Below are 12,492 nucleotides of genomic sequence, written 5' to 3'. Positions count from 1 at the left end.
ATGAATGTGATTTAAACTTGTAGATTTAACATTGTTTTACCATGTCAGTGTAGCTTCTTTCCAACGAATTGAATCAAAATGTTTGAATCGTGTTAGTCAAATATGTCAGTAAAAGCACTTCAATTCAACAAAATTCTGCCTTGTTACATCTACTAGTTAATGTCTTGTTCATGTATAGTTTGGGTACTTTAATTAATACCCATCTTGTTGTTTCAATTAGATTTGTTTTAAGTGAAAGAACTAAGAACCAAAACATTACATCTACAGAAAAACCACATAAAACATGCAAACAATTAAATATTTTTATTTTTTCATTCAGTTTTAACATACACATACAAATAAGTTTAAACTGCTTTCTTCACTTTAAGTCTCCAATTTGAGTGTTTGTAAAACAGGATTCAAACAGCATATCAGTCCAAATAACAGCACAAGCCTGACTTCCACACCTTCAGTTAGGACACCAATGTCCTGTGGGTCATTGTTAGGAAGCGTTCCCTCCTTCAGTATGACATACACTCCCATCACAGTTTGCTCCATGGTACATTTTGACTCGATGTCTGAATCCTGTGAGGAGAAACACATAAAAGATCACAAACAAAAATAATTATTACAAGAATTGCTTATACACTTATTGGCCACTTTATTAATGACACCTTTAAAGTAAACTTAAATCCAATACAGGAGCTCTGATGTGAATCAGAGGTTATAATTTCTAAGTTTTTAAGTTGAAACTGTCAGAAAAGTGATAATTCTTCTCTGTTTATTATTGAGGTCACAGTGGGTGCTGGTGTGTTATTGCAGTGCATTATATTAAAAAAAGTTATAATTTATCTGGCAACCATATTTAAAATTACTTAGGCGGCTAAAACATTATAACCACCATAGAATATAAAGCACTCCAATGAAAAAAAAAAAAACATGCAAGTATAGTTTTCTGTCCAGGTCAATTATTTGACAAAGTTAAGTGTTCTCTCATGTCACATTTTTGTTGTAGCAAACAGGGAAAAACATGACCCAAGTACAGAATGGCTTTTGAAATTATTTTCTCATCAACTCACCAAATACGCCTTGACTAGTTTTTCAGGGTCTTCATTCAAGTAGATGCACAGAGACTTGATAACACAGGCTTCTCTGGTATGGTATGTACAGTGTCAACCTGTAGGGAGGAGACAAGATTACATCAACTTCAGTGGCGGCACAGCTTAAGAGTACTGAACGTGTTACTGTCTGTGTAGAATGTAACGGGTGAACTCTATACACATGGGTTTTAAGTCCTGCCCATGTCTTCAATGTGCATGCAAAATTTCAACCTTAACACCAAACCTGTCCCTAACCTTACCCATATCCCACCTTAATAGAAGCAAGTGTTTTGCAATACAATGACCACAATAAGTACATTGTACTTATTTTATACTGCAAGTACATAGTAGTGAAGGCCACCTAATATAAAGTGTGACCCAAATTTTATTAAAGGTTTTATTCCACTTCAAATGTTGACTGCTGTACACAAACATAATGACTGCTGCTTCCAAAGCAATGTTTAGTTTATAATGCTTAAGTAATTTGTACCTACAACTTGTCACTGAAAGAGAATGAAAAGAAAAGTTCAGTATTCAAGGATAGTTAGTTATACATTAGTGTATGTGAGTGTTAAAAAAAAACTACTTACCATGTAAAGCTGAGGTTCACACCAGAAGAGCAAGGGGACAGCTATATGTTGTGATGTATTTTTTTTTTCTGCTGTGAAAAACAAAACAAACAAAGTGTATACAAGTTATATACTATATTTCCCGAATAAAACCATGCAAACCTATTCAATCATAACTTTAACTGCAATTTGTTAGGACATTTAATATATATGGTCGACTGCATTATAGATTTTACTTGACAATTTTTTGCAAACTGTATTCAATAAACTGGGTAGCAATATGTAACATTTTGGAACTCAAGAAAAACATACAAAAACAGCTCTATAAACGTTAGCTAGACTGAAAAGAGCGATGAGAAGTGCACACTGATTCAACAGAGGACAAGTTACGTAAAAGTAAAGCGTATAAATAGCATTACGCTAACTACATTAACTTAGAAACAGAAAAAAAAACGAGTGCATAGTGTGTTCGACTGTGCATACTTTCCTCCAGTTTTCCTCTCCCAATGTTGGGGTAGACTTCAGGTTTAACGTAGGTTATGTAGTTAATAGTTAGGCGTGGTTAGCATTAAATTGTGACAGAAATGCACAAATTGTAGCGGATATATTAACGTTAAGGTGAAACTTGTATCGACAAAAACAACGGAATTTACATAAACCTACTTTGAAACATCGCTACAGTGTCTAATTACTTATTATCCCATGTTACTAAGTGCAAACTGGTACATTATATCAATAAAGTACTTACCCTCAATATCAAGGATGAAGAACGTTTAAATGCAGCAGTTCAAACCGCTGGCGCTCACACAACTCCTCTTCTTCCAGCCGTGTGTACCCACGTGATTCCGTCGCAGTGCTGAGCATGCGCAGTGACTCATCAGAGAGAGTTGTTGATATGAAGCGACTCAGGCTCATTGAATCAACAAGCGCTGATCTAATTCATTTGATTATTTCTTAATTTAGTTACAACTAACAAGAATCAATCATTTAACATAAGTAAACTCGTTATAATCGTATTAATCAGACATATTTGTATTTTGCAAATCAAATAAGTGGCTAGTTGACTTTTTTGAGTGTAATATCCCCCTTTTAAAATCAGGTCATTCTCAGCTTCTTGTCAGTGTGACGACACACCGACAGAGGCCACTCCCATGATAGTTGATTGACATGAGCGCCTTACCTTAGACCCGCCCTCACCGAATCTTCATTGTGTCGACTCAGGTGCAGACAAGAATGTCTCAGATTGAGCGATTGAGGTGTTCTGTTGTCGGATGTAATAATGAACATAGCAGTCGTCATTTACTCCCAATATCTGAGCCGCTGAAGACGCAGAGGATTAACGTTACTTTCGTTTTTAAAAGTAAAGCGCCAATCCCGATCTACATATGCATCTATGTTTGTGTGAATCATTTGTGATGCAGCTTCACCCACAGCAGAAGTGAGTTTTAGGGTTTTTTATGCATCTTTGCAAATGGCCTTTCTTAATAATGTGCTTGTTGGCAAGTTTCGCCGCTAAACGCAACTAAATGTAGCTAAAGTAAACATTACGGCTCATCATCCCACGGCAGAGAGGGGCGGGGCGACCAGAGCTCATTTGCATTTAAAGGAACATGCAATAGAATGAGTTGATTTTTTGCAGAGATGATTTTGACAAAGTAAAAGGGTGTTTTATTACACTACTATTGAGAATTTTTAACCAAAGTATATTAGAGACTTTTCATTAAGACCCTAAAGAATCATATGAACTTGTGGAAAATGGGCATCCGATGACCTCTTTTAAATGAAAATTTCCTGATAGTTTGTTCATCCTAGATGTTCATTTCTTTCTTTCTTCAGTCGAAAAGAAATCAAGGTTTTTGAGAAAAACATTACAGGATTTTCTCCAAATAGTGGAATTCAATGGGGATCAACAGGTTGAAGGTCCAAACTGCGTTTTCAATTCAGATCTACACAAGCCCAGCTGAGGAATAAGAGTCTTATCTAGCGAAACAATCTGTAATTTTCTAAGAAAAATACAAATTTATATACTTTTTAACTACAAATGCTCCTCACGCACTAGCTCGACCTTAAGCACGTAATTATGTAGGCGGAAGTAACGACCCAATGTTTACTAAGCGAACGTGCAAAGAAAGTCAAACGCCCTTTACAAAAAAAAGTAAAACAACGATGTTGGACAATTTTAATGTTGGAGGAGAAAATTAGTTTTTCGTCCTACCCTACCTTTTTTAACCTGAAGTACACAGATGAAGTACTAACCGAGTGTGACATTTCCAACGTAATTACGCAATTGTGTTCACAGAGCTAGTGCAAGACGAGCATTTGTGGTTAAATAGTATATAGATTTTATTTTATTTTTAGAACATGACAAATCGTTTCACTAGATAAGACTCTTATTCCTTGGCTGGGATTGTGTAGAGCCTTGAAGTTCTAGAGGACCTTCAACCCTCTGATCCCTACTGAAGTCCACTATATGGAGACAAAACCTGGAATGTTTTCCTCAAAAAACAATCTTTGCGACTGAAAAAAGAAAGACATCTTGAACATCTTGGATGACATCGGGGTGAGTAAATGATCAGGAATCTTTTAAAATATAGGCTACATAGGCTTTAACCAGTTTCTGAAGTGCACAGCCGCATGTTGAGTAGTCAAGCTCTGACACTGACTCACTGGCAGGCCTTTTATAGAGATAGCAAGTGCACTTATGACTTAAAGGCTTAGTCTTTTTCTTTTACCAATTAAGGACATAATCTAATGACTCTATGAAGAACATTCCTGATCAGTGACTTATGAAAGCAAATCCTGTATTGTGTTACAGCTGAGTGCGCTGATGTGGGGATATGATGCCCACAGATGGCTAACTCATAAGAATCAAGTGGTGAGTTAGACAAATTCTTGTCAGAAAAGGAAATTGTTTTTTTTTCTTGCACAAATTATGTCTCGCTCTATCTGTTGTGAAGCTGTCCAGAAGGTTTTATTTGGACTTTCTTCCATTCACAATGGAAATTTCGCTGTCATAACCTGGCAGTGCTCCGGGAATGACCTCCCTGAACTGCCTCCGCTCAGAGCAGAATTCACAAGGAGAAGCAGGTTATGATTTCCTAAAACAAAAACCCAGTGTGAGTGACATTTAAAGATGAAAGAGTATTTCCATTCAGCCATAGTGTGCTACCACAAACACTGTATGGTAAATGATTCAGTTTACAAACTGAAAACTTTGCTCAAATGGTTTATACACAAATGGTTGCTGGGTCATTTTTACTGTCAATACAAATGATGAACCCCCTCACATACCTAGCTAGCGCTGGGTCAGTGTAACCCAATGTTGGGTAAACATGAGTAAATGTCTGTGCCAAACCAGTTATACATTTGTCAGCGGTCATTTTGTGTACTGTCCCGAGAGAAAACTTGACTGACGAGAAGCTCCTAAATGAAATTAAGGTGTTTTACATTGTATTCCCACAAATTATTACTGTATAAGTAGGAAAACATCTGTAGTCTCACATTTTTCTTTTTTTTTTGTTCAAATGTACATGCAGCATTCACTGGATCGACACTCAAAGTGAATGATGCTCCACCAAACAAATGCACGACCAGAGCTGAAACACGACGTGACTTCACTGTTATATTATTATTCGGTGCCCTCCATTGACTACAACAGGAGCATTATTAATCTAGTGTGCCATTGTTGCAGCTGTGCTCGTGCTATGTGGGTTGAAACTTAAATGTCTGACAGACAAGTTGGCACAAGGTAAAGCTGTTAATATCAGTGACGTTATTCAGGTGCTGCTAAATATTTTTGTATAACTGAACATACAGACTGTAAACACTGAGTGTAGGAACCAGTTTGATCTGCTTCGGAAAACAGTCATTATTTTTCCTTTTTCATGTGGTTTACATTAGTGGCACAGAAATGACACACTTAATCTATAAAAAAACGAGGTTATTTTGTGCTGCACAGGATGATTCCAGCAAGTAAACCATCTAAGACAAGCAAGACATTGATATCAGTCATCTAATCAGTGTACAGCAGTAGCTGATAAGCTCGGCAAATTTAGTTTAATAAGCAAATTAAAAATCCCCCCATGTTCCAGCCGGATTCTTAATCCACCCTGATGTTTTTGTGCCAATAAAGCAGCTGGTTCACACAACATCCATATCGCAGACTCCAAGGGCTTGACTCCATTTAGTTATCGTTTTTGTACCGTCTCATTTAGCCGTATATTACTGAGATGATCAGTGAATACACAGAGCTAAGCTTCAAAGCACAAGGTTTTTTCCCCGTCTCCCCTCCCCCATGCTAGCGCTAGTCTTGGCAGCCTCCGGGAGCTCGCAGCGGTAATACATCATCTATATTTTAAAGCTGCCGGTGGAGAGAAGGCGGGGGAACCTCCATCTTAAGGTACAGCAGGCTTCTCGCTGACCCAAATTCCTCTCATAGTTCCCAAAAGCTGAAAAGAAGGAAGATGAAACAGTGTGTCTGCTAGGAACCAACCCGGCAAAACACAGGTTTTTGATATGTTGGCGTTTATGTTAGCCTCCTTAGTGGGTTTTAGCCCCATCCATCTCTGCAGAGAGATCAGGCTTCATTCTGGAAATAAATCAGTGTGAGTGACTGATAGCTAGCTCAGGCAATTTAATCTATTAGCACCAAAGCTTTGAGTTAGCAAACACTTACTGGAAATGGTACTTAGCCACGTTCTTTGTGCTGGACATACAAATAAAAAGGAAACCTATTACGAATAAACACTTTTGGCTTTTATATACAAAATAAAATGTAAAAACAAAAAATGTCAGTTCTACTGTTTTGATTCATTTTAAAGGAACACTCCACTTTTTTTTGGAAATAGGCTCATTCTCCAACTCCCACAGCAGGCGTAGTAATATCACGCAGCGCCTGAAGTTCGTTCACAATTTCAAAAAGCCGGTCACATTGGCAGTTACCTAGCTGGGAACTAATTTCAGGCGCTGTGTGATATTACTGCGCCTACTGCGTCCATATTACGACAGCAAACTTCCTTGACTATTACACCAGAATGGGAGTGTAGTTCCTAATCTTATCAGCCTAGAAAATCGCAGCTTTACATTTTCCGCCGGTCTTAGTACACGATATAATTACAGAAGAGTCAAGTTTTAAATAGGACAAATACCGAAACTCGTTGGTCATTTTTGAACACGATACTGTGTTGGTCACATAGGATTCAATGATCTATGCCAGGAGTTCTCAACTCTGGCCCTCGAGGTCCATTTTCCTGCAGAGTTTAGCTCCAACCCTAATCAAACACACCTGAACAAGCTAATCAAGCTCTTCATCATTACTAGAAAGTTACAGGCAGGTGAGTTTGATCAAGGTTGGAGGTAAACTCTGCAGGAAAGTGGACCTCGAGGGCCAGAGTTGAGAGCCTCTGATCTATGCTAAGCTATGCTAAAAGTGATATTGCCAGAACAGGAGAACGGCTGAATGGATTTCAGAATGGTAAAACTCAACTTATTAACTTGGGGGGAGTTGGAGAATCAGCCTATTTCCAAAAAAAGTGGAGTGTTCCTTTAAATATGAATATTAAAGGCATGTAGTTTGGTTCGTTTGGTTCATTTGGTCTGGACCAAAAAGGAAAATTATACATTTGGTCCTGGTCTGCTTAGCGTTCACACTGGCATTTTTGACAGCGGACCTAATGATATCGAACCTATGCAAAGTGATATGTTCACAACATGATTGGCCGGGTTGAATATCATATATTTTGTGACGGAACTCAATTTAACACTCCAAACAAAAGGAAAAGGTGCATTCGACTTAAAGCTGCGCTGAGTGTGTATTACATCAAAGAACCATTCACTGATCGGTCTGCTTCCCAGATAGCAAAGAGTCGGCGGACCGCCGGCAGCGCTCCGGCGGCAGTAGAAGCGTCAGAATGGCATAATCGCAAACACGTTTGACGGTGCACCGCCGGCGGCAGCCGCTTTTTAAAAGCGGCAGCCGCCTTCCTACCGCCATCGTTCCGCGGCCGGCCCGCCGCCGTTATATCAAATGCGGCCCTTCGGAGGCAAGCGCTATTTTCGAGCGATCGGTCGCCGCTTATATATATATATATATATATAAAGGAAAGGAAAGGAGGCCAAGTATGGTGACCCATACCAGGAATTTGTGCTCTGCATTTAACCCATCCAAGTGCACACACACAGTAGTGAACACACACACACCCAGAGCAGTGGGCAGCCATTGGAGCAGTTGGGGGATCAGTGCCTTGCTCAAGGGACTCACCTCAGTCGTGGTATTGAGGGTGGAGAGAGTGCTGTACATTCATTCCCCCCACCTACAATCCCTGCCAGACCTGAGACTCAAACCTGCAACCTTTGGGTTACAAGTCCGACTCTCTAACCATTAGGCCACGGCTGAATAATGATTGATCAAACCAGACAAATTTCCATTTGACGTTTTAATTCCACATTTCAAAGTACAGTAACTGTCATTGAAACATGATGTCAGATCACTGAAATATAAATAACAGAAAAAAAAAATTTTCACCTAAGTGCATAAAATAATTCTATATATTTTACATATAGCCTAGGCTACTCTATCACTTCAGAGTTTCAAAGTAATTTAAATGTCATTTCCTAAACCTTACCTTATCATGGAAGAGTCAAGAATAAACCCTAATGACTTACAAAAAAAAAAAAAAACTAATATGGGATTTAATTCACATATATGATTTTATAATCACTTCAAATGTGAAAAGTAGTTAAAATGCTGTCAGTTCCACTTCCATTCTAACTCCCAACATGCTAATCATAGCCATGGCTGCTGGTCAATTTAGTAGAAATCCTTGTATTTCAAAGCGGCTTGCCGCCAGCCGGCCGCGGTCCATTAGACGGAGGCAACCGCCAAAGAAAATGAAGCAGTCGGCCCGCCGGCTTTTCGCCGGCGGCATCTCGCAAGAAATGGGAGTGACGTATTCGGAGGCAAACGTTTCATCCCCGCCAGCGGGACGCACCTATAGCCGACAGCTTAGGGCCGGCGGCAAAAAGAAGCCGTGCGGATATTTTTTGCTAGCTGGGTTTAAGCCGAATACACCTAATCCCATCTGCAGGACTAATAAGCGTGCTCATTGTTGGGTGTATATGATTTTATTTTCACTACCTGCAAACTTACAAAGAGCTCATAAAAGGCAATTTACCTTTTTGATACACCGCTTGTTCCATGCGTGAAATTCTGTCTCATAGCGGCGCGTCTTGTCATTACTTTCTACTACTTGGTTCATTTAGAAGTCTTTGGTCCTCAATGCATTCATATTTAGTTCGAACCGCACCAGAGTTTATTTGGAAGTGGACCAAGACTGCTAAAAAGATGGGTTTCAGTCCACTTCCAAATGAACTCTGGTTTGGTTCGAATGAAATATTATTGTGACGTGGACCAAATGGTTTTAATCGAACCAAAAACAGGAAGTAATGACAAGATGCAACGCTATGCGGAACAAGCGGTGTATCCAAAACAAAATGAGCAGAGGGCAAACGTAGCAACGAGGAGGTAAAGTGCCTTTTATGAGCTCTTTGTGAGTTCCCAGGTGGTAAAAATAAAATCATATGCATACAATGAGCGGGCTTAGTCCAACAGACGGCATTGCGTGTATTCAACTTAAAGTGTCAATCAGCAGACCAATCAGTGAATGGGTACTTTGATGCCATACACCCGCAGTCAAATGCACATTTTCCTTTTGTTTGTAGTGTTGTGTTCAGGAATTTCCATCACGAAACATACACCATTCAACCCGACCAATCAGGTTGTAAAGGTATCACTATGCCTTTAGGTTTGCTATCTTTAGCTTCGCTGTCAAAAATGCCAGTGTGAATGCTAAGCAGACCAGACCAAATGAACCAAATGAACCAAACTACATGTGAACACAAATGAACCGCACTAACAAAGCAATCGCACCAGAGTTTGTTTTAATTGAACCTAACATGACAAGTTAAACACACAAGTCTACACCATTAAAAAGTAAACCAGCTACACCATCCATGAAAACATTATTTCGTCAAGTTTTTTTAAACTAAACACAAGAGTATATATTTTCAGTCTACTTTTTTCATATATACTAATGAAAATACAATTTAAATAGTAAACTATAATCTGATGTTATGTTAAAGGAGAACAAAAATTTACAGATAATTTACTCCCCCCCCCCCCCCCCCCCCCCCGTTATCCAAGATGTTTATGGCTTTCTTTCGTCAGTCGTAAAGAAATTATGTTTTTTGAGGAAAATATTTCAGGATTTTTCTCCATATAGTGGATTTCTATGGTGTCTGTGAGTTTAAAATTCCAAAATGCAGTTTAAATGCAGCTTTAAAAGGGTCTTATCTAGCGAAACAATTGGTGATTTTCTAAAAAAAAATTACCATTTATATACTTTTTAACCTCAAATGCCTGTCTTGTCTAACTCTGCGTGTACTCCAGTTCAAGACAGTTATGCAATGTCGAAAAACTCCCATCTCATTTTCTTCTCCAACTTCAAAATACTATATCGCTGCAGAAGTACCGACCCATTGTTTACAAAGTGAACTTACAAGGAAGATTAAACACCCTTTACCAAAAAAGAAGCTAAAACAGCGATGTAGGGCAATTTTGAATTTGGAGGAGAAAATGAGAAGGGAGTTTTTCAACCTACCCTGTCTTGAACCCGAATCGACTCCTAACCAACATCTATCCTGCCGAAAAATGGGTTTGCTACATTTCACATCCAGATATATGACCAGCTATGATGCTTTTCCCCATCATTTGATCATCATTTGTTGAATTACTGCCGCTATGATCGATAGGAAACATACGGACCTCGGATTGCGGGTGGTTTCCCGAATAAGACTCGGGTTTTTGCGCTCCCTAATGTTTTTACATCCACCGCACTAACCACCTCCACCTCTTCCCCAGCCATTTCCTTCAGCAATATTACGCTCTGTTTTCTGAGTAACCATGTACGATATGGATCTTCACTGGCGGGCTTCAATGGGAGTATTGTCTTGAAGGGGGGGAAAAAGAAAATAGACTTATCAGCACATTTTCCTGCAACAGAGCACAAAGTCTATCAAGTCAGACAGTAACAGCAGCCCACATTCCCCAGTTACGCTGCTGGAAAAACAAGTCTACGATATCTTTCCGGACCGCTGGAAGGTGGGAACACAGAACCGTGGTTAATCAGATGAGGGCAGGCGCTCGGAATCAAAATATTTTGGGGACGAAATCTAATGAAGATCAGCGAGCGCTGCTTATTTTTGGTCTCACAATGAGGCGTCTTGTGGAAATAGAGGACAAAATGTCTGGGTGTGAAGTGAGAATGAAAGTGTAAATGAGATTCAAAGCAAAGGGAAGAGAAAATGTGATGGGAATGGTAAAATGGTGAAAAGAATTAGTCAGATTTGTGGTGCTATGCTGAGACAGGCAGAATTGCCTCAGCGCACATCCTCTTGTGTTTTTCGGTGCACTTAGACACAAGCGTTTGGCCAGGCTCATCACGCTAAGTGCTTTGGCAAAGCGACACACGCCGCTGTCACCCTGCTGGAAGCATGTGTGTGTGTGTGTGTGTGTGTGTAATGGAGGCTGACTCACCAGTGGGGGGAGGAAACACACGCCTCTCATCCTTGACCTTGAGATTGTGAACAAGTCTGAGACTCACATACACACACTTTTAAAGGCAGCAGAAATCCGTAGGGAAGTCACCTTCTTTTAGCTCCTGCTAAGGGTTGCCGGGCGGCCCGCTGACAGCCTCTGTCTGAAGGCCCAGTGTGAGGAATTGATTCCTGATGGGTCTTATCACTTTTGGTGAATTAGATTTGGAGATTAAACCATCAATACGTCCATTGTCTCTCTCTTTTGAGTATTCATTCTTTACATTTTCTCTGAGTTTTGCTTTCTTTTAAATTCCCGAAAACCTGAAACACAGCCATAATGTGCATGTATTCACCTATGATCTGAAGGGTATAGTGTATATTATGTATTAGCTTTACTCAACTGTGAGATATAAACTCGCAATTGTGAGTTATAAAGTAAGAATTTCTTCAAGTTAGTATCTCGCAATTGTGTCTTTTCTCCTCGGAATTGCTTATATTCTGTAGATTCTGATTTTCTAATCTGAAGTCAGAATTGTTAGTTTATATCACGCAATTCTGACTATTTCTCGCAATTATGAGTTTATATATTGCAATTCTGAGGAAAAGTCAGAATTGTGAGTTTATATCTTGCAATTGTGAGTGTATATAATGCAATTCTGAGAAAAAAGTCTGAATTGTGAGTTTATATCTCGCAGTTGTGAGTTTATATAATGCAATTCTACGAAAAGAGTCAGAATTGTGAATTTATATCTCACATTTGACTTTATTTCTTGCAATTGTGAGTTTATATAGTGCAATTCTGAGAAAAAAAGTCACAACTGTGAGTTTATATCTCGCAATTGTGAGTTTATATAATGCAATTCTAAGAAATAAAAAGTCAAAATTGTGAGTTTATATCTCACATTTAACTTTATTTCTTGCAATTGTGAGTTTATATCACGCAATTGTGAGTTTATATAACGCAATTCTGAGAAAAAAGTCTGAATTGTGAGTTTATATCTCGCAATTGTGAGTTTATATATGCAATTCTGAGAAAAAAACTCACAACTGTGAGTTTATATCTCGCAATTGTGAGTTTATATAATGCAATTCTGAGAAAAAAGTCTGAATTGTGAGATTTTATCTCGCAATTGTGAGTTTATATAATGCAATTCTAAGAAATAAAAAGTCAAAATTGTGAGTTTATATCTCAGATTTGACTTTATTTCTTGCAATTGTGAGTTTATATCATGCAATTCTGAGAAAAAAAG

General features: G+C 38.8%; 1 long non-coding RNA gene across 1 annotated transcript; it reads right to left on the bottom strand.

The window, feature by feature from the left end:
* Positions 1–288: 288 nt before the first annotated feature.
* On the bottom strand, positions 289–2,421 carry LOC141293288 (uncharacterized). The gene is made up of 3 exons (XR_012340705.1): positions 1,670–2,421; positions 1,059–1,156; positions 289–564 (listed from the first exon to the last, which is right to left on the bottom strand). It is a non-coding gene; the product is annotated as an uncharacterized lncRNA (long non-coding RNA).
* Positions 2,422–12,492: the final 10,071 nt, after the last annotated feature.

Source organism: Garra rufa, chromosome 20, assembly GCF_049309525.1.
Source record: "Garra rufa chromosome 20, GarRuf1.0, whole genome shotgun sequence".
Classification (NCBI taxonomy): Eukaryota; Metazoa; Chordata; class Actinopteri; order Cypriniformes; family Cyprinidae; genus Garra; species Garra rufa.
This window is presented reverse-complemented; position numbering and strand designations above follow the sequence as displayed.